Here is a 21,300-nt window from a genome sequence, read left to right as displayed (position 1 = left end):
TTCAGTGGTCCCAGGCAGTAAAACCTGCGCCAAGCTAGCATCAGACCCAACGAGGGTTCTATTACATGCTAACAGAACACACACTAAGCAGCGCGCTTGCAAGCGATACAGTCTTTAAGAAATCCAAACTACGTTCTCTGGGTGAAATAATCTATCACGAGTTTCGAGAAATGAAACACACACACACACAAATGAGATATTTAAGTAAATAACACCGTTGCAAACGGGCAAACTATGCATCGATCTAAGAAAACGTGCCTGTGAGTTTTTGGGGGGAAAATCGTGTGGTTGCTGCTAATTTGAAATACTGCATTGGCACCGGTTTCACTCATTAATGTCCCCAATTAAATAATATAACATCTCCAATCGCGATCATCTTCTGCAATGATCACCGATTTTTAAAGATAAACACTGTCTCGATTTTATTAGTAGTAAATACTGCCATGGTGGAAATTAAAATACCGTTAATTTGTTACACACCATGGAAACAATGACCACGTGGATCGGGGAGTTGCAATTGCGTGCTGGTCGGGGGGGAAAAGAGCAATCACTTCACTCAGTAATTCGCGTTCAGCAGCCCAGAGTTAACCATTTTCTTGAAAAAGGCACCCAGGGCTTGACCCAAGCAGAAATGACTCCCGACGCGAGCTCGCAAGGTTCAAAAGCCCCGCCCTCTGTGCGGTGTTTCGTGTAATACATTTCCCAATAAGTTATTTTGGAAGATATTTTACAAATGTCCGCAATACAGCTCTTTGAGTCGGTAAAATATCCCAGTGGTAGTAAACGCGGTTATGAAATGCATACGGCAGTCCAAATAATAATTCAGCTCTAAATTGGATCAAACTACTGGTGATAATTTCCTCCTGAAATGCAAGTCGACCTAGGTTCAAGATGGGTCGTCAACTTCCTTACGTTTTGTTTCGGGGCCGTGGAGGGAAGAAGAGGGGGAAATTGAGAAATAGTATTTGCAAAAATATATTGTGTATTACTAATAGCGCTTACCCGGAGTATAAGTAATTTACGGACACGCGTAACACACTACAAATGGAAGATATAATTTACGAAATATTAGTGAATCTCACAGCAAAACTATTTTAATGCGCATTTCAGTATTTTGATTTAAACACGAGCGCAGTACAAAACAATGCAAACCGGGACCTTATAGTGTTTTTTATTTAGGGGAGCGGTATCAGGGCTTTTTTAAATGTGTAACTCTCAGGAGATGTTAACATCAGCCGGAGTAGATAGAAGCTGGCTTCATTGCTTGTGGCACTAACGTGTAGAGTTTTAAACAGTATTTCTGTGTCTCTAATTTTGACTCTGCGATACGTTCCGCTTATTAATTTCGATTACATTGGCAAGGCGAAAAAAGAACAGAAAGTGATTATTATCTGAAATAGCTGGTACCAAGACTTGTCTAGACGACACCTTTTCAATTAAGTGAATGTATAACAGAGCAGCCAAAGGCTGGGGGTGGGGCAAACCAAGGCGCGTGGAATTATCAGTTGAACAAATGTATTATCCTTCACACCCAGCTCTTGAATTGCATAGGCAATCTAACCAATCTTAATCGAACCCATCACAATTTAAAAGCGCACAAATTTTGAACACATGCTGAGTTTTGCTTCAGAATAATTCTGTATGTCATTGAGTTTTTCCTAATGAGTACTGGCTCTCGGGTCTTCATGCGATAAGACCAATATTAAATAACCTCATTAATGATATAAGCAAGAACCAAATATCTGTTAATCAATTTCTTGACGCTGCAGCGTTGAAAGTCGTTTATTCCAACGCGTTTCGTATTTAATGTAGATATGCAATCGGAGTCAAGATTTCTTCTATTGGAATGTTAAAAAAGTTTAATGCGATCTGATAGAAACACTGGGAAAGGTCGAGTTCAACCTTTCGGAGATCTTGTCAAGTTAAGGAAACTTGAGCTTCTACTTTAGTCAAGACTGCCATCTAGAGGGGCTTTTCTTTAATAACAACCTGTCCAATCCACTCTTTCCTTACCAAGCTGTCCGGTTTGCATGATCAGCAGACCTGCCCTCTTCACCCGACGGGTGTGACTATCCTTTTGGATGGAGTCCCTTCAATTTTAGCAACCCCTTGGTGTAAGCATTAGGAGTCCTCTACATCCACGAATGGACTGAATTGCATCCAGATGACACAAGAGACTGCAGATTCTGGTATCGGCAACAATACCCAAGATGCTGGAGGAACTCAGTGGGTCAGATAGCAGCTGTGGAGGGAGACGGACAGTTGAAATTTCAGGTTGTGACCCAATCTAGATCCAAAACTTCAACTGTCCATTTACTCCCCAGACACCCTCTGAGTTCCTCCAGCACCTTGTGTGTGGAACACATTCAGATTTTGTAGGGGGAGATTGACAATGTGAAGTGTTGAATCTCGAACTGGGGTCACTGTTTTAGATGAATGGATCACATGCTTAATATGGAGGTGAAGAGGAAATTATTTTCTCTCCACAGATTTTGAATCTTCAATTCTCCAATCTCAACTAAACAGAGAGCTGTGATATTGGGCATGTACAAACTAGAGACTGACATAGGGGTGTAAGGTTATAGGGAGCAGGCAGGAAATTGGAGATGAGGCCAAGGATCAGATTGAATGAGATGACTGCACAGAAGAATTGAGAGAAGAGGCTGAATGACCTACTCTTACTTCTTATATCAATGTTCTCCTGGAATTAGAGCCTTTCCACAGCATCCCAAAGCACAACAGAACTGGTGGAACACTTCAGAATTTTAGCCAAGTGGTAGTTTATGTTTTACACAGTAATCTCACAGAAACAGAAATCTGATACCAATGAAGTAATCTGCCCTAGTAGAATGGATAATACTGTGCACAGTACCAAAAGACTTCAGAGGGTTGTAGACTCAGCCCGCTCTATCATAGGAACAACCCTCCCCATTATTAAGAACATCTTCAAAAGGCAGTGCCTCAAAAAGGCAGTATCTATCATTAAAGACCATCAGCATCTGGGACATGCCCTGTTCGCATTATTACCATCATGGAGGAGGTACAGGAGCCTTAAGATGTGCGCTCAATGTTTCAGGAACAGCTTCTTTCCGACCACTACCAGATTTCTGAATGGTCCATAAAGATGAGAACACCAACCTCACTATTCTGCCTTTGATCTATTTATTTAAATTTGTAGTTTAGTATTGTATTGTACTGCTGCCTCAAAACAACAAGTTTTATTGCAAACACAAGGAAGTTTGCAGATGCTAGAAATCCAAAGCAACACATACAAAATGATGGAGGAACTCAGCAAGCCAGACAGCATCTATGGAAAAGAATAAACAGTTGATGTTTCAGGGCGAGACACTTCTTCAGGACTGAGAAGGAAGGGGGAAGGTGCCAAAATAGAAGGTGGGGGGAGGGGGAAGAGGTTATCTGGAAGGTGATAGGTGAAGTCAGGAGGGTGGGAAATTTCGGTCAAGGGTAGGAGAAGAATGAATTTGATATGAGAGGAGAGTGGACAATAGGAGAACGGGAAGGAAGAGGGGACCCGGGGAAGGTGATAGCAGATGAGAACAGAAAGGTCTGAGTGGGGATTAAATGGAGGGGGAGAGGGGAATTTGTTCACTGGAAGGAGAAATCATTATTCATGCCATTGGATTGGAAGGTTCCCAGATGGAATATAAGGTGATGCTCATCCACTCTGAGGATGGCCTCATCTCCATGTCAGAATGGGAATGGGAATTGGAATTAAAATGTTTGGTCACCGGAAAGTCAGCTTATGTGGATGGTGTGCAAGTGCTTGATTAAGCAATTCCCCCTATTTATGATGGGTTGCACCAATGTAGAGGAGGCCAGATCCGGAGTACTGGACCCAACAGACGACTGTAGCAGTTTCACAGGTGAAGCGTTGCCTCACCTCTGAAGGTTGTTGTATTTTATCGCATATGTCATTGATAATAAACTTCATTCTAAATTCTGATTTTGATTAAAGAATAGTATGAGAGTCATTTCACACTTTTATTTTGAGATAATGCCACGGGATTTAAAAGAGTTGATGGCAATAGATTTTAATATCTCATTTGGCATCCTGCGCCACTGACCGCGTTAGAGACATGAGAAAACCGACTCTGGAATTCTGGAGCAACATACAGGAGAACATCGTAGTCGAACTCAATAGGTCAGGCAGCATCTGTGGAGGAAAACCGGCAGATGACATTTCAGGTCAAGACCCTTCATCTGCATTTGATGATGAAATTGAAGTGTCCACATGAAGGGTGTCAAAATGAGACATAGGAAATTGTCCATTTCCCTCCATAGATGCTGCCAGACCCACTTGAGTTTCTCCAGCCACTGACCACATCTCTTCCTCAGAACATGAAGGAATGTTTGCTTACTTTTGTACTCATATTACTGTGGAAAGGCTTGAATCTTCGCACTTTGACTGATGAAGTCTCCATTGGTCAAGGTCAACCATGGATGTTGTGTCCTCACTGCCTAGCTATGCAAAGCCAGGGCAGTACAATTATGGAGAGCAAGCTGTTGTCCTTAGGAAATCCAGCTGCGGATCTTTCCCTCTTGGTTTACTCCTGAAGCCTTCCCCAAGAGTGGGTCTAGCTGCAAGGCAGCAGAGGTTTGAGATCAGAGCTTTTCTTCTCCTAGATGAGCTGCCAATCACGACTGATAAGCCTCATCTGCCTAAAGCGACTGGTTTTAAGGCACCAGTAACCCACCTTTGCCCCTTCTCCTGTCAGTAAAAACAATTCTGCTGGGCTTAGTAGTTAAACCACACATGAAGGCCAGAAGCTGGACTTGGTTTTCAGAGGCTATTTGAGCCATATGCCATTGGGAGCATTTAGTACATAGTGGACCTTATCGCTACAGCGATCCTCAGCTATGACAACTTTAAGGAACCACTATGAAGTTAATAAATGAGAAAAATTGGGGATTACTTATGATGCCTCTCCTCCATATCTTCTTCTGCTTTGCTTTCATCATTCCAGAGGAGAATAATGATTTTACCACAGAACGTGCTTGGTGGGATTGGTGGATTTGTTTACGATTTACCAGGCAAATGGACCAATATTCTCAATGCAGTCCCTGATGTTTTTCCTTCAATTTGAACATTCTTGGTTATAGAATTCCTACAGATTGTTACAGATCCAGAACTAGTTTGCCCACAGAAGGCAAAAAGTGGTTGTAGACAGGTCATATTCTGCATGGAGGTCAGTCACCAGTAGTGTGTCTCAGGGATCTGTTCTGGGACCCCTGCTCTTCGTGATTTTTATAAATGACCTGGATTAAGAAGTGGAGGGATGAATTAGTAAGTTTGCTGATGACACAAATTTGGGGGTGTTGTGGATAGTGTAGAGGGCTGTCAGAGGCTACTGTAGGGCATTGATAGGATATAAAACTGGGCTGAGAAGTGGCAGATGGAGTTCAACCCAGATAAGTGTGAGATGGTTCATTTTGGTAGGTCAAATATGATGGCAGAATATAGTATTAACAGTAAGACTCTTGGCAGTGTGGAGGATCAGAGGGATCTTGGGGTCCGAGTCCATAGGACGCTCAAGCAGCTGTGCAGGTTGACTCTGTGATTAAAAAGGCATATGGTGCATTAACCTTCATCAACCGTGGGATTGAAGTTAGGAGCCGAGAGGTAATGTTGCAGCTACATAGGACCCTGGTCAGACCCCACTTGGAGTACTGTGCTCAGTTCTGGTTGCCTCACTACAGGAAGGATGTGGAAACCCTAGAAAGCGTGCAGAGGAGATTTACAAGGATGTTGCCTGGATTGGGGAGCATGCCTTGAGGTTGAGTGAACTCCGATGTTTCTCCTTGGAGCGACGGAGGATGAGTGGTGACCTGATAAAGGTGTATAAGATGATGAGAGGCATTGATCATGTGGATAGTCAGAGTTTTTTTCCCAGGGCTGGAATGGCTAGCACGGGAGGTCACAGTTTTAAGGTGCTTGGAAGTAGGTAGAGAGAAGATGTCAGGGGTAAGATTCTTACAGAGAGTGGTGAGTGCGTGGAATGAGCTGCAGGCGATGGTGGGGGAGGCAGATACAATAGGGTCTTTTAAGAGACTCCTGGACAGGTACATGGAGCTCTGAAAAATAGTAGGTATGGGTAACCCTAGGTAATTTCTAAGGTAAGAACATGTTTAGCACAGCTTTGTGGGCTGAAGGGCATGTATAGTGCTGTAAGTTTTCTATGTTTCTATGTCTAGATAGTTACAATTTACAAGGAAGTGTTGAAAAAAATCCTTCAAACTCTCTCTCTCTCCCCACCTGGCAATCTCTTACTGTGACAGAATTTGGAATAGATTGTCTGTCTCGGATATAAAAGGGTGAAAATACAATCTTTACACCTTGCCATGTCCCATTGCAGTATTGTTTAATCAAATACGGTTATAGGAGATTTTCCATACATTTTAACAGATACTCAGCAGAATACTGCCATCACTGCCATTCCTGTCGTAACTTTATTTTGATTCACACAATTGTTTTTCCATATACTTAGCAGATAATTAACAGCAATTCATCATTGTTGAAGCAGTAGATGCATGCATGTAATAACTACAGGCAAATTTTACACGCAAAATGAAGCAAAAAATATGTAAAAGCATAGAGGAAAAACACAGTAACTCTTCCAAGTCACTTCTTCCATGAGAAAACAAATTTTAGCCATCCTTAAATAATGCAAATAAAATCCACGTGCAGAGCAGAACTACTTAAGAAAGAATAATATGAAATTTCTGCTTTACAGAACATGGTTTATGAGGAAAGGTTCTACTGATCTTGAGCTTTTCTCTTTGGAGTGAAGGACGATGAGAGGCAACTTGTTAGAAGCTGTATAAGATTATAAGAGGCAGATAAAGAGTGGACAGCAAGTGTCTTTTTTGCCTGGTAGCAGCAGGTACTGCCAGAGGACATCCTTTCATGGTGAGTGGAGGAAAGTTCATTGGAGAAGTCAGAGTTCTTTACACAGAGAGTGATAAGTGCCTGGAATGCACTGCCAAGTGTGGTGGTACAGGCAGATACATTAGGGACTGTCAAGAGGCTCTTAAATTAGCACATGCTTGAAAGATACGTAGAGGGTACTGTGGGAGGGAAGAGTTAAATTGACCTTGGAGTGAGCCAAAAGTTTGGTACAACATCATGGACCAAAGAAACTTTACTGTGCTGTACTATTCTGTGTCCATGTGTGCAAAACATAAACATTATTGAAGTGAAACAGTAACTCTGTTCCTCTCTCCACAGGTACTGCCCAACCTGCTGAGTGTTTCCAGCCTCTTAAGATTATAGTATGAAAGGAAACCATTGCTGATTCCTATCATTCCTTGCATTTGCTGATCCGTAGGTGTAAATGCAATTTTCCACCTACCTTAAAATTGCAATGGCAGCAGTTATTTACTTGCTAATTTTAATACAAGTAATAAAGGGCAAAAAACCTGGATGAGTGCAGCTCAACACAGTCTAGAAAAATTGGCTTAATTGATTGACCACCAGTCCACCACCCTCCACCATTGTCCGTTGCGTAAACCACCTACAGCAAATTGCTCAGGCCACACAGTTAGCAACTATTAACCAGTGACCTATACCAATTAGGATGGTTCTGCAAGTATATGGGAATACCACACCAACTGGTTCCCTGACAAATTGCACCATGGAAATCTATTGCCATTCCTTTGCTGTTGCTGAGTCCGAATTCTGGAACTTTCTCTCCAACAACGCTGTGGACACCTTCAGCAGGAGGACTGCAGTGGCTCTTGAAGCATCAGACAGCCATCTTTTTAAGGATGACAAGTGGTGGACAATGAAGATTGATGGAACCCTAAGAAATGAACAAGGCAAATGGTCTCAAACAAAATGTCTTATGAAACTCTGAAAGAAACCACCAAGCACATCCTTCCCTCCCCCCCCCCCCCACTTCTACTTTCTGCAGGGATCATTCCCTACACAACTCCCTTGTCCATTCATCCCTCCCCACTGATCTCCCTCCTGGCACTTCTTGCAAGCAGAACAAGCGCTACCCTTGCCCCTTCACCACCTCCCTCACTACCACTCAGGGCCCCGACCATCAAGGTGAGGCAACACTTCACCTGTGAGTCCGTTGGGGTCATATTCTGTGTCTGGTGCTCCCAGTGTGGCCTCCTGTATATCTGTGAGACCTGGTGTAGTTTGGAAGACCGCTTCACCTATGCTCTGTCAGCCAGAAGAAGCGGGATCTCCCAGTGTCCACCCGTTTTAATTCCACTCCCAATCTCCATTCTGTTACGTCAATCCATGGCCTCATCCACTGTTACAATGAGTCCACACTCAGCTTGGAGGAACATTCCATCTGGGTAACCTCCAAACTGACGACATGAACATCGAGCTAAAGTCCCCCACATTTTCACCATTCCCCATCACCTTTTCCCTCCCTCACCTTATCTCCTTGCCTGCCCATCACCTCCCTCTTCCCTCCTTTTCCTTCGTCCATGGCCTTCTGTTCTCTCCTATTGGACTCCCTTTTCTTCAGATGAGGGAGGAGATGAATGGGCAGGTGTACTTTGGCACTTTGGCCACGTAGGGATAAGTGCTAAGAGGGAGATTAGTGGGGAGAGACAAATAGACAAGGGAGTCACAGAGTGACTGATCAAAGATATGTTTGATGGTTGGATCCCTTTGGAGATGGCAGAAGTTGCAGGAATGAAGTGCTGGGCACCAATGCTTTGCTCATTAATTTCATAACCTATGCCCCAACTTCCACCCTGCCCTTAAATTCACTTGGTCCATTTCTGATGCCACCCTCCATTTTCTCAATCTCTCTGCCTACATCTCTGGAGACAACATGTTGACCCAAGGTTACCTTGAATATTATCTCTTCCCACTCCTTCTCCTGAAAAAGTACTTTTCCTTTTTCTCAGTTCTTTTACCTCAGCCACATTTGTACCAAGGATGCAGCTTTCCTTTCCAAGATGTCAGCAATGTCCTCCTTCTTCAAAGAGCGGTGTTACCCTTCCTCCACCATTGACGCTGCCCTCACCTGCATCTCCTCCATTTCTCGAGCAACTGCACCTACCTCATCTTCCCGCTGCCTTAACAGTGGTAGAGTTAATTTTGCCTTACCTACTACCCCATGAGCCTCCTCATCAAATACATCATTCTTTGCGATGTCCGCCATCTCTCAAGGGATCATGCCACTAAGAATATTTTTACCTAACCCCCTCTCTCCACTTTCCACAGGGATCTCTCCCTCCATGATTCACGTCCATTCATCTCTCTCCACTAATCTCCTTCCCAGCACTTATCCTTGCAACCAGCCAAAGTGCTACACCTGCCCATTCACCTCCTGCCTCACCTCCATTCAGGGCCTTGTACAGGCCTTCCAGGTGAGGCGCCACTTCAGCAGTCAATCTGCTGGGGTCATCTACTGTATTCAATGGTCCTAATACAACCTCTTCTACATTGGCGAGACCCATCATAAATTGGAGGACCACTTCATTGAGCGCTACTGCTCCATCTGGCAAAAGCAGAATCCCAGTAGCCAAGCATTTTAATTCCAATTCCCATTCCCGTTCTGACATGTCGGATCATGGCCTCCTCTTCTGGCATGATGAAGCCCCCCCTTAGGGTGGAGAAACAGCACCACCCTATCTGGGTAGCCTCCAACCTGAGGGCATGAATATCGATTTTGCCTTTTGGTAAAAAAAAAATCCTTCCCCTCCCCTCTTCTATTCCCTACAAGAAATATGGCCTCTGACCTCTTCTCACCTGTTTATCACCTCCCCCTGGGTCACCTGCTCTTTCCCTTTCTCCTGTGGTCCACTCTCAGTTTCCTTCCGCTCCAGCTCTATACCTTTCTTACCTACCTGGCTTTATCTATCACCTTCCAACTATCCTCCTTCCCATCCCCCTATCTTTTTATTCTGGCATCTTGCCCCTTCCTTTCCTGTCCTAAAGAAGGCTCTCAGCCTGAAACATTGATGATTTATTCATTTCCATGCATGATCCTGACCTGCTGAGTTCCTCCAGCGTTCTGTGTGTGTTGCTAAAGACTGTCTGTCACATGTACGTCATAACATGCAGTGAAATGTGCTGTTTTACATCAAAACAGATTAACGAGGATTGTACTGGGCTGCCCGCAATTGTCACCACACTTCTGGTGCGATCGTAACATGCCCTCAACTCAATAATCCTAACCATATGTCTTTTGAAAGTTAGAGGAAACACACGCAGTCATAGGGAAAACGTACAAACGTCGGTGGTAATTGAACGCCGATCTCACAGTTGGCACTGTAAAGTAACGAATTAACTGCCATGCTACTGTGTCACAACGTAAGATGAAGAAGATTGGTGAAGGAGCAGAGCAGGGAGGGGTGAAACTGTGAAGAGATTCAGGGAATTCCCAAGATCAGGATCCGTGCAGTCCCAGGCACCCCTGTCAAGTCTGGGCCGATAAAAAGCAAGGATGGCAGAAGTGGGAAAAGTGGAAGAGCCGGCTGGCTCTAGGGCTTCCCTAGGTTGTGTTGATTGTTAGTGCTAACAACACATTTCACTGTAATTTTTGACATACATGTGCTAAATAAATGAATCTAAATCTGAAGGAGCACAAATTTTTTGGAGTGGAGATGAGGAGGTTCTCTGAGCAAGAGGAAAGAAAGGCAGGCATTGGTTGATTTTCTATTGACATAAATTATTTCATGGTGATGTACTTGGCAATACAATGTCAGATAGGATGGAATGTCAAATGACACTTGATAAACACATTGTGGTAAAAATTCCTCTGGTTCACATGTATGAACTGCATTATACAATCAAGACCCATGCTGTATTAGATCTTCTGAAATTCCTTGTCAATGCCTTGTCAGAAGAGTCCTTGTGGTTTATAACATATTTTTCCATATTTATTGAATCACCTGGCCTGCTTGTCTTCATGGATTGGCGCACTGAGTATAAGTAAAAGGGAATCATGTTTCAGCTACTGGGTACAGAACTCTGGTGAAGCCAGACTTGAAGTAGAGTGTGTATTTTTGGTCACCCAATTACAAGCAAGGATGTGGAAGTTTTGGAAAGGGAGCCAAAGTGATTCACCACAGTGGAGATTTGAAAGCTGAGGGGAGCTCTAAAAGAAGCTTATAAAATTATGAGAGGCATGAATGGGGAAGACAATCAGAATATTTGTCACATTGTTCAAATGTCGTACTAGAGGTGTGAGAGGTAAAGTTTAAAGGAGATCTGCAGGGGATCTTTTCTACACAGAAGTTGATTAACATCTGGAATGAGCTGCATGTGATACCAATACAAGCAAGTATAATGGTGCCTTTAAAAGGCTCTCAGATAGATGAATATGTGGGGAATGGACGGATATAGAGAGATAGAGAAGTGCAGCTCAGAAACAGGCCCTTTGGCCCATCTAGGCCATACCAAACTATTTAAGCTGCCTACACCCATCGACGTGCACATAGACCATAACCCTACAATCCATATACCTATCCAAACTTCTCTTAAATATTGTAAGAGGTGCTTATACACCACTTGGACTGGCAGCTCATTCCACACTCTCACCACGCTGTGTGTGAAAAAGTTTCCCCTCATGTTCCCCTTAAATGTTTCACCATTTACCCATAACACATGACACCTGGTTGTAGTCCCTCCCAAAGTCAGTTGAAAAAGCCTGCTGGGAATTACCCTATCTATAACCTTCAGAATTTTGTATACCTGTATCAAATCTCCCTTCAATCTTCTACATTCCAAGGAATAAAGTCCTAACTTATTCACTGATTCCTTATAACTCAGCTCCTCCAGTCCCAGCAACATCCTTGTAAATTTTCTGTCAATCATTGGCGTGGATCGTGTGCAGGCAGAAAGGATTTATTTTAATTCAGCATCACGTTTTGTGCATATATTCTCATCCTGAGGGCTTATTCCATGTTATATCCGTGTACCTCTACAAAAGCTTAATATGTCTAGAGGCAGACCAGTCAAAGAAAATTGCTGTGCCTCATATGTAAGGGCAGTGGATCAAATATCTGGTCAAGGAGGTACATTTAAAGGAGTGTCTTAAAGAGGCAATCATGCAAAGAGCATATTTGAGAGATGACCTGATCATGACAATGCCAAACATGGAGATCCCAGAAGATGGCAGTTCTGAGGAAGGCGACCGGGATGGGGTAGGGTGAGGGAAAGCAGAGGTTGGGATGATTAATGTAATAGAACATAGAACATTACAGCATAGGATGGGCCCTGTGGGGGTCAGATCATAGAAGGCAACTTCTACCCTCAGTTTATTGAGCCATTTTCATCCCCTTTTCCCATTAATCTAGACCTCTTTCCACACTTACCCCACTCCTACATTTGCCTTGATTTCATGAAGCACACCTATTATGGTAAAATAGAAAAAGGGCCTTGATATCATGCAAAAAGGCAGATCTTTTAAGTTCCCTTAAAGTAGCAGCCAAAAATATGATGCCAGCTGTGAACAGTGGCAGCATGTTGGCATCTCTCCAAATTATAATAGGCAGTGGTATACATCTAAGTCAGGAATTGTAAATGAATCTGTTCAGTCCATGCTTCACAGTAGCTATTGGGTCCTTAGCTCAACCTAGTTTTCAGAATAAGTTTAGATCAGTGAATAGTCCTGAAGGTCTATGTGCCAACCTGGAGTGATTCTGGTTTTCACACCAACAAGGCTTCAAAATTCAAGGGATTGAATAAATCTGGAATAGTGGCAGGTAATGACCAGGTTGTTGTAAACACCTACCCACTAACGTCCTTCAGAGAAGGGATCTACTGTACTTAACCAGACTGGACAGTATATGACTCCATACTCACCAAAAGCCAATATGGTGGCACAGCTGATAGAGATGCTGCCTCATAGCTCCAGTAACCTAGTTTCAGTCCTGACCTCTGCGGTTGTCTGTCTTGATCTTACACATTCTCCCTGTGACCTCTTGGGTTTCGCCCAGCTGCTCCTGGTTCCTCCCACATCCCACAAAATATGCTGAATGGTAGGTTAGTTGGCCACTGTAACTTGCTCCTAGTGAGTAGGTGTGTGGTAGGATCCGGGGAGGGGGAGTTGACGAGAATGTGAGGGCAATAACCTACTGCCCGTCACGCCACTGCCAATCAGGGACTAATGAAGGTCGTCCATCTCTGCCAGTGTTCAGGCCATCCTTCATCGTGTCAGTGACTCGTTTTTCACAATTGTCAGTCCAGGTGGAGACTCAGGAATACTGTCACACTCAGATTCTTCATTGCTGCTTGTTTGACCAGTGGAAGTTGTTAGCTGAATACTGAACCCCTGAACCTGGAGGAACAGTGCATCATTCTGGCCTCCACCCATTGACCTGTCTGGCATGGGTGACCCTATCAAGAGACAAAGCATAAAGCCCTGACTCCACATAAGACTCCAAACCCATGACAAGGGTGTGGTCCTCTTGGAGGTGTGGATAATAAATAGAAGTGGTGTAGGCTAGTGTAAACAAATCTTTGATTGATGGTGTGGACTGCAAGTGCTGAAGGGCTATTGCTGTGATGAAGTTTACTCTAAGCTGTCAGAACTAAACGGGGAGTTAAATTTAACCGACATTAGAATCGTATTGGACTTGTTTTTGTGCAATATACGTTACTTTTAACTACCTGATCATTCTGAGGTGATGAGGCATGGGCAATAAATGCAGAACCAGCAATATCAACATCCCATTAATGAATAAGTCAGGATAAACAATGGTCACTATTACATATATCTCCACAGAATGAGATGGTAACCCTGTTCTACTGAAGAGTGTAAACTTGAAATATCAACTCTTCATTTCCTTCCATAGATGCCACTAGACCTATTGACTTCCTTTAACATTTTGTGTGTTGCATTTTGCCAGTAATATTTTATTACTAAGGAGAATTGAGGAAACTTGCCCTTTGTTGCTTAATGTTCAATGTTCTAAATGCTGCCTCCTTATCGTGGGAAATGGTCTGTGAACAATTGAGAAAGTATTTACAGATACATTCATATTCCCTTCTGTCACTCTGCTCAAAGTTACGGAAGTAAGATGTTAGAGACAGAAGCGATAGAAAAATGCTGACTGACATTGTGTACGCCATAAACAACTCTAAAGATACGAGATTGTTCCATCAGCAAACTAAGCTACAAGCTTGAGAGCATCAAAAGCAAAAAAAAAGATTTTGACATTTTCGACTTCAAAACAGTAACATTATCAAGATTTACACCTTCTTCAAACAGGTTATGATCAGATGGGAAATTTCCTGGAGAGAATAATGCATTACCAAGCTGACAACTCAAACAGACAACTCTAAGTTCATAATATCTGCACTCACAGCAAGTGTTCCTGTTTACAAAGCATCTTCTCCAAGTTCTCACTTCACATGGTACCGATTTGTCTTTCTGAACATACAAAGGTTTTATTTTTTTGGAAGGCAGGTGGATAAGAAAATGCAAAGTCAAGGAGTAGAGATAAAAATCAATCACAATGGTGGAACAGGTTCAACAGCCAGAATGTCCTTCTCCTTTTCACAAACTATTAACCAGGTATGGATCAAAATTACTCACCTTCAGATTAACTAAAAGTCTTCTTTAGCTCATGGGATTTCTGCTGAGAATTTGCACTTCCTTTGTAACAAAATGGTTCTGTTATTTGAGTTCAGGCATCCCATGTTGTGTATTGAAGGACAAAGCACCAGGACAGCTGCCAACTCTTTGATTTAAAAACTACTCATGGGACCTTTTGAGATGACCAAAACAGAGAAATTACCTCCATCCTCCTGACAATGCCTAAAATTGCAGTGAACTCTCAGCCTGGATTATGCAGGCAGATCACGAGTGGAGTCTGTATCCAAGGGAGCATGATTTGGAATCATACTCTTGGTGAACTTGGAGGTTGAAAGAATAGAAATACACACAAAATGTTGGAGGAACTCAGCAGCCCAGACAGTATTTATGGAAATGAATAAACAGTCCATGTTTCAGTCTGAGACCCTTCTTCAGGATTGAAGGGGGAAGACACCAGAATAAAAAGGGAGGAGGGAGGGAAGGAGGCTAGCTAGGAGATGGAGGGGGAGGGAAAAAGTACTGCAGGGAGAAATTGATATTCATGCCATCAGGTTGGAGGCTGCAGAGATGGAATATAAGGGTAACGGGAAGATGGTATGCCCAAATAGTAAAGATGCCACCTCTTGAGGCTCCTCCACTTAAAGATCTCCTCAATGATGAGGAGGGTTCTGCCTGTGATGGACATCAGGGGGGGTCTCACCTTGGCACAACTGGAGGCCATGGACCAACATGCCAGAATATGAATGGGAATTGGAATTAAAATGTTTGGCAACCAGGAAAAAAAATCCCTCCCCTCCACTCTTCTTCTAATCTCCACTCTGGACTTTTACCACTTCTCATTTCCCTATCACTTCTCCCCGGTTCCCTCCGTCCTTCCCTCTCTCCTATGGTCCATTCTCCTTTCCTATCATTTTCCTTCTTTAGCCCTTTACCTGGCTCCACCTTTCAGCTATCCTCCTTCCCCTCCCTTCACCTTTTCATGTTAGTTATTCCCCCTTCCTTTTCAGTCCTGAAGAAGGGTGTTGGCGCAAAATGTCCACTGTTTATTCATTTTCATAGATGCTGCCTGCCCTGCTGAGTTCCTCTAGCACTATGTCTGTGTTGCTTTGGATTTCCAGCATCTGCAAACTTGCATTTGTTGTTGAAAGAATAGCTTTGTTTTTTATTGGACAGGAGTCTCAGATTTAATCCATTTGAGTTGACTTAGCTCACTTGCAAGATGGTGTACAGTTCATATTAACCCATTGGGAAACTGTGGGGAAAATGGGAAACAAAGGTGAGTAGCTTCAATTTCGTCAACATCTCAGAGGATCTGTCCTGGGACCGACATGTCATTGCAGACCTGATGAAGGCATGCCAGCAGCTGTACTTCATTTGGAGTTTGAGGAGATCTGGTACATCACCAAAGACTACTATTAAATTTCTATAGATGTACAGTGGAGAGCATCACCTCCTGGTGTGGAAACTCCAATGCACAGGATCAAAACATGCTCCTGAGGGTTATAGACTCAGCCAGATCTATCACATATACAGCCCTCTGCACCATTGGAAACACCTTTAAGCGGTGGAGCCTCAGGAGGTGGCAGCTTCACCATTTGGGACATGCCAGCTTCTTGATACTGCCATCTGGGAGGAGGTGCAGGAGCCTGAAGACGCACATCCAACTAGTCAGAAACAGCTTCTTCCCCCCTGAAACCAGATTTTGTGAATAGTTCATGAACCAATGGACTTGCTATTTTCCTTTTGCATTATTTAATTATTTTGTGATTTATAGTAATTTTATATCTTTGCTCTGTACTGCTGCTGCAAAACAACACATTTAATGTAATATATTGTTAGTCAGTGATACTGAAACTGATTCTATTTCTGAAGCTAACTGCTGGAGGAACTCAATAGTTCTCCGCAATAGAACTCAATAGATGCTGCACAGGCAGCATCTGTGGATACACAAAATGAGTAGTTGACATTTCAGATCCAGTTTGGATGGTAAAGTATAGATAATGATATAAGTAAACACAAAGTACACTGCAGATGCTGTGGTCAAATCAACACGTACAAACAAGCTGGATGAACTCAGCAGGTCGGGCAGCAGTCAACGGATGCTGCCCAACCTGCTGAGTTCATCCAGCTTTTGTACGTAACAATATAAGTAGGTGTGTGGGAGAGGTGAGGTAACAGCCAGTAGTGGAACAGAGGGAGTAGGAGTTGATGGGCAGATGTAATAGCTGAAGAGGCTGGGAGGTGATTGGTGAGGCAATAGTGCTTGAGATGTTGGAAGCTGCTGAAAAGATGGAGAGTTGAACCACATAAGGGAAGGAGTGATACTCAGGACCCATAACATTAACTGTTAATCAAGACCTACTGCGTGAATGTATAAGCCAGCAAGTTACAAACCCAAGTCCTTGTTCACAGACATCAGCACCAAAATTTGATGGTATTGTTACTGGGATTTACAGGGAAGAGCATACCTTGTACTTCAGCAGGGCTTCTCCAGGTTTACAAACCTAATGAACTTATAAATGGCAGAGGTCCAAATCATAAGTGAGACTGAAAAATACAGTTATTGCATACTGGCTGACAACATGAATATACATCCAAAGCCTTTGAGATTGATAGGGCTCAGAAAAAAAACAATGATATTTCCCCCCATGTCTATTAAAATGAGACAAATTAGCAATACTTATATGTTAATATTTATAGACAATATTGAATAAATTCACAATTCGTTCAGGATCATGTAATGATTGGAATTGGCATTTGTTTGTTATTATAATATTTTATGTTATTTTATTTTTATTGACATACAACATGGAATAGGCCCTTCTGGACTTTTGAGGCACACTGCCCAGCAATCCCCTGATTTTAATCCTTGCCTTACCATAGGACAATTTTTCAATGACTAATAAACCGACCAACCTGAGCGTCTTTGGACTGTGAGAGGAAATCTGAGCAGATGGAGAAAGCCCATGCAGTCACGGGGAGAATGTACAAACTCCTCACAGGCATTGCAGGAACATATACCTAGATACAGTGAAAAGCTTGTCTTGCATTCTGCACATCCAGATTAAATCACTACATTGATTAAATCATTGAGGAAGAGCTTCTTCTCCCAGAGAGTTGTGGAGGTGTGGAATGCACGGCCTCGGAAGACGGTGGAGGCCAATTCTCTGGATGCTTTCAAGAAGGAGCTGGATAGATATCTGATGGATAGGGGAATCAAGAGATATGGGGACAAGGCAGGGACTGGGTATTGATAGTGAATGATCAGCCATGATCTCAGAATGGCGGTGCAGACTCGAGGGGCCGAATGGTCTACTTCTGCACCTATTGTCTATTGTCTCTATTGTCTATTGTCATTGAGGTAGATTAAGTTAAAAAATAACAACACAGAACAAAGTGTGATAGCGGCTGAAAAATTGCTGTGTAGGTAAAGAATAAAGTGCAATATCATAATGTGGTAGATTGTGAAGCCAAGAATCCATCCATCTTATCATAAAAGAGGTCTACTTAAGAGTCTGATAACAATGGGACAGAAGCTGTCATTGAGCCTGGTAGTATGTGTTTTCAGGCTTTTGTATCTTCTGCCCAATGGGAGAGGGGAGAAGAGAGAATATCTGGGGTGGGTGGGATCTTCGATTCTGTTAAAGCTTTACTGAGGCAGTGATATAGAGAGGAGTTTGGTTCCCATTATGTGCTGAGCTGCCTTTGCAACTCTTTGCCATTACTTGCAGTCATGGGTAGATCAGTTGCCATACTAAGTCATTCTGTATCCAGAGAGAATGTTTCTATGGTGCATTGATAAAAATTGGTAAGATTCAAAGGGAACATGACAAATTTATTTAGCCTTGGCATCATTGGTAAGCTTACTTATCCTGCTTCCCTTCCAGCATAGAGTCAGTGTTGCCCTTTCAGTGGTAACATTTTACCTGTAAGAAGTTCACTTTGCACTCTCGTATTTCTGCAAAATATCCTATGGCATTTTATAATAAGGAACTTCCAGCAAATATGACTATCTTTTGATAGTCATATTGGATGACTGGCATAATGTCTCAGCTAATACCTGTCTTCAAATCAATATGATTAAATCAATGTTATTTTTAGAAATAAAATAAAAATATTAGCTTAATTAGTTTGATACAATATCATTGGTTAAGGTTCTATTCCTGTGCTGTACACTGTTCTAGATCCTAATATACTAGTAAAACTCAGCATGTCAGGCAGCACCTGTGGAAAGAGAAACAATCAATATTTCAGGTCTGCAACAGCACCCTGCCCCATCAAAACAGGGTATGAGAGGAATAGCAATTAAATTAGATTTCAGTGGGAGAGAAGATTGGGGAATAGAACAAAGGGAATGTCTGTGATAGGATGAGTCAAATGGCTCAACACATTTGTGTTTGTTGGAACCTGTTGTACAAATCTGTCTACTCTGTGACTAAAATTCAGAAGCATAAAGCTCTGTGAGATATCAGAAGAATCAATCACTATTTCCATCATATATTTTCCTTGTGCTCTTTTTCATTTAACCTCCCAGTTTCTCCAGTGCTCACATGAGAGATCTGGTGTAGGGATTGATATTGGCTACGGAATAGTTGCAATGAATGTAGAAAAATCCAGTGGTGTGTAATTTTGACTTCAAGTACTTTAGAGCAACATAATATGCAGAGCAACATTTGGGTCCTTGAACATAAACTCTCTGTTTGGTTGGTGGGTGCCATTTCCCTGTATGCTCTTAAGTTCCTTGGCTTTGAAGACCAAATATTGAAAAATGTGCTTTGTACCCTGGTTCCAAAGTTCATCTTGCTGTCTTAAATGGAACCAAATTTCAAACAAGGAGTCCAATATTCAGATACAATAATGTTGATATTTTTATGAGGGAGCCAGGGAATGAATTCTTATCACGATATCATAAAAAATGATCTCTTTCAACTACTCTGTCAGTAGGGAATAGAGGTAGAGTGCAGTTTAGGATTTTTGTTTTCTGTTTAGTTATTGGATATTCACACAAGTGGGATTGACTATATCACTTTTATCTTTATAAGCTATTTATAAAATAGGCAAAACAAATTAAGAACTTATAATAATAGCAATATGAACACAATTAAAAGCTTTCCCATGTCTTCTGCCTGTCTTCCTAGCACACATCACCCATTCTATCTTTTGGTTAAAAATATTTCTGATTGGATCAAATGCAAGTTTGGGGTCAATTGCGAGTAAATATTTGCCCCTATTTGATTGAGCAAAATGTGCAGTGTGAGGACACATACCCACCAGTACAGTATTGGGGCCTGACACCTTGCATAGGTTCACTGCCTTGAAGAATATTCTGATATCAGCCTCCGAGACAGAGATCAGAGAGTCATCGGATGTTGCGGGGAAACACACAAATGTAGTCTTATTCCCCCTTCCCATAAAAGGATTTGAGCTCATTGGCAAGTGAATCATCACTGACATTTATGCTGTTAGGTCTCGCCTTATAGAAAGTAATGGCATGTAAAACATACCACAGCTGTCGTATATCCATTTGTGTCTCTAACTTCACAGAAATATGCTTTTTTTCTCATGATGGCCTTCCATAGGTTGTAGTTGGATTTCTTGTAGGATTCTGGATTGCCAGTCTAGAACACGATAGATCTACAAGTGTAGCCTCAGCAGGTCGTGAACCTCCTGGCTTATCCATGGCTTTTGGTTTGGATATGATGGATATGTTCTTGAAGGCATACACTCACCGAAGTAGGTCTTGATGAAGTTGGTAACAGCTGTGGTCTATTTCTTCAGATCTGAAGGCAAGTCTCTGAATATGGTCTGGTCCACTGATTCAAAGCAGTTTGGTAAGCATTCATGTTCCTCCCTTGACATACCTTTAGGGTTCACACCACTGATGCTCCAATCTATTCGTGTAGAGCCTTGTGTTGTAGCTGCAGAGATGCTGATTTTACACTGTGCTGGGTCTTGCTCTACAAAGTTAGTGGTCTAATTGTTTATGTAACAGTTCCTCTATAGATACCTTGTCAAGAAGATAAGAACATAAGAAATAGGAGAAGTTGTAGGACTTCTGGCCCGTCGAGCCTGATCCATCATTCAATAAAATGATCTGGCCATGGACTCATCTCCACCTGTCTGTTTCCCCATAGCCCTTAACTCCCCTACCATGCAAACAATGACCAGAAGATCCAGATATATCTACTTATTGAAAAAAAACCTGGGGTCATTAGTGGAGACCATTCTTGCTGGGATTCCTCAGATCAGGTATGCTTCAAAATCCCTGACCCACTGATTTCGAAGGGACACAAACATTAGAAAATCTGCAGCTGCTGGAAATCGAAAGCAACACGCATAAAGTGCTGGAGGAACTTAACAGGCCAGGCAGCATCTATGTAAAAAAGTTAGCAGTCGGCATTTCGTTCCAAGGTCCTTCATTAGTATGGGAGCCTGAAGACCTACATTCAATGCTTTAAGAAAATTTTTCCCCTCTGCTATTGGATGTCTGAATGGCCCATGAACCCATGAACATAACCTGATTATTTTTCTTTTGCACTATTTATTTGGTTATCTGATTTGTATTAATTTTTATGTCTTGTACTGCTGCTGCAAAATAACACATTTCATGATATAAGTCAGTGATAATATTTCTGGTTCTTTGGCCCAGTTCATCTTGTGCAGTTGTGTAACATGTTGTCCCAGGGATTCACACATAGATAGACACAAACTCCTGCTGGAAGATCAGCAACTCAGTGAAACATTGGTATGTCCAGAAACTTGT

This window comes from Hypanus sabinus, chromosome 5 (genome assembly GCF_030144855.1).
Source record: "Hypanus sabinus isolate sHypSab1 chromosome 5, sHypSab1.hap1, whole genome shotgun sequence".
Lineage (NCBI taxonomy): Eukaryota > Metazoa > Chordata > Chondrichthyes > Myliobatiformes > Dasyatidae > Hypanus > Hypanus sabinus.
The sequence above is the reverse complement of the archived record's forward strand: the minus strand, read 5'-3'. Positions refer to the sequence as shown.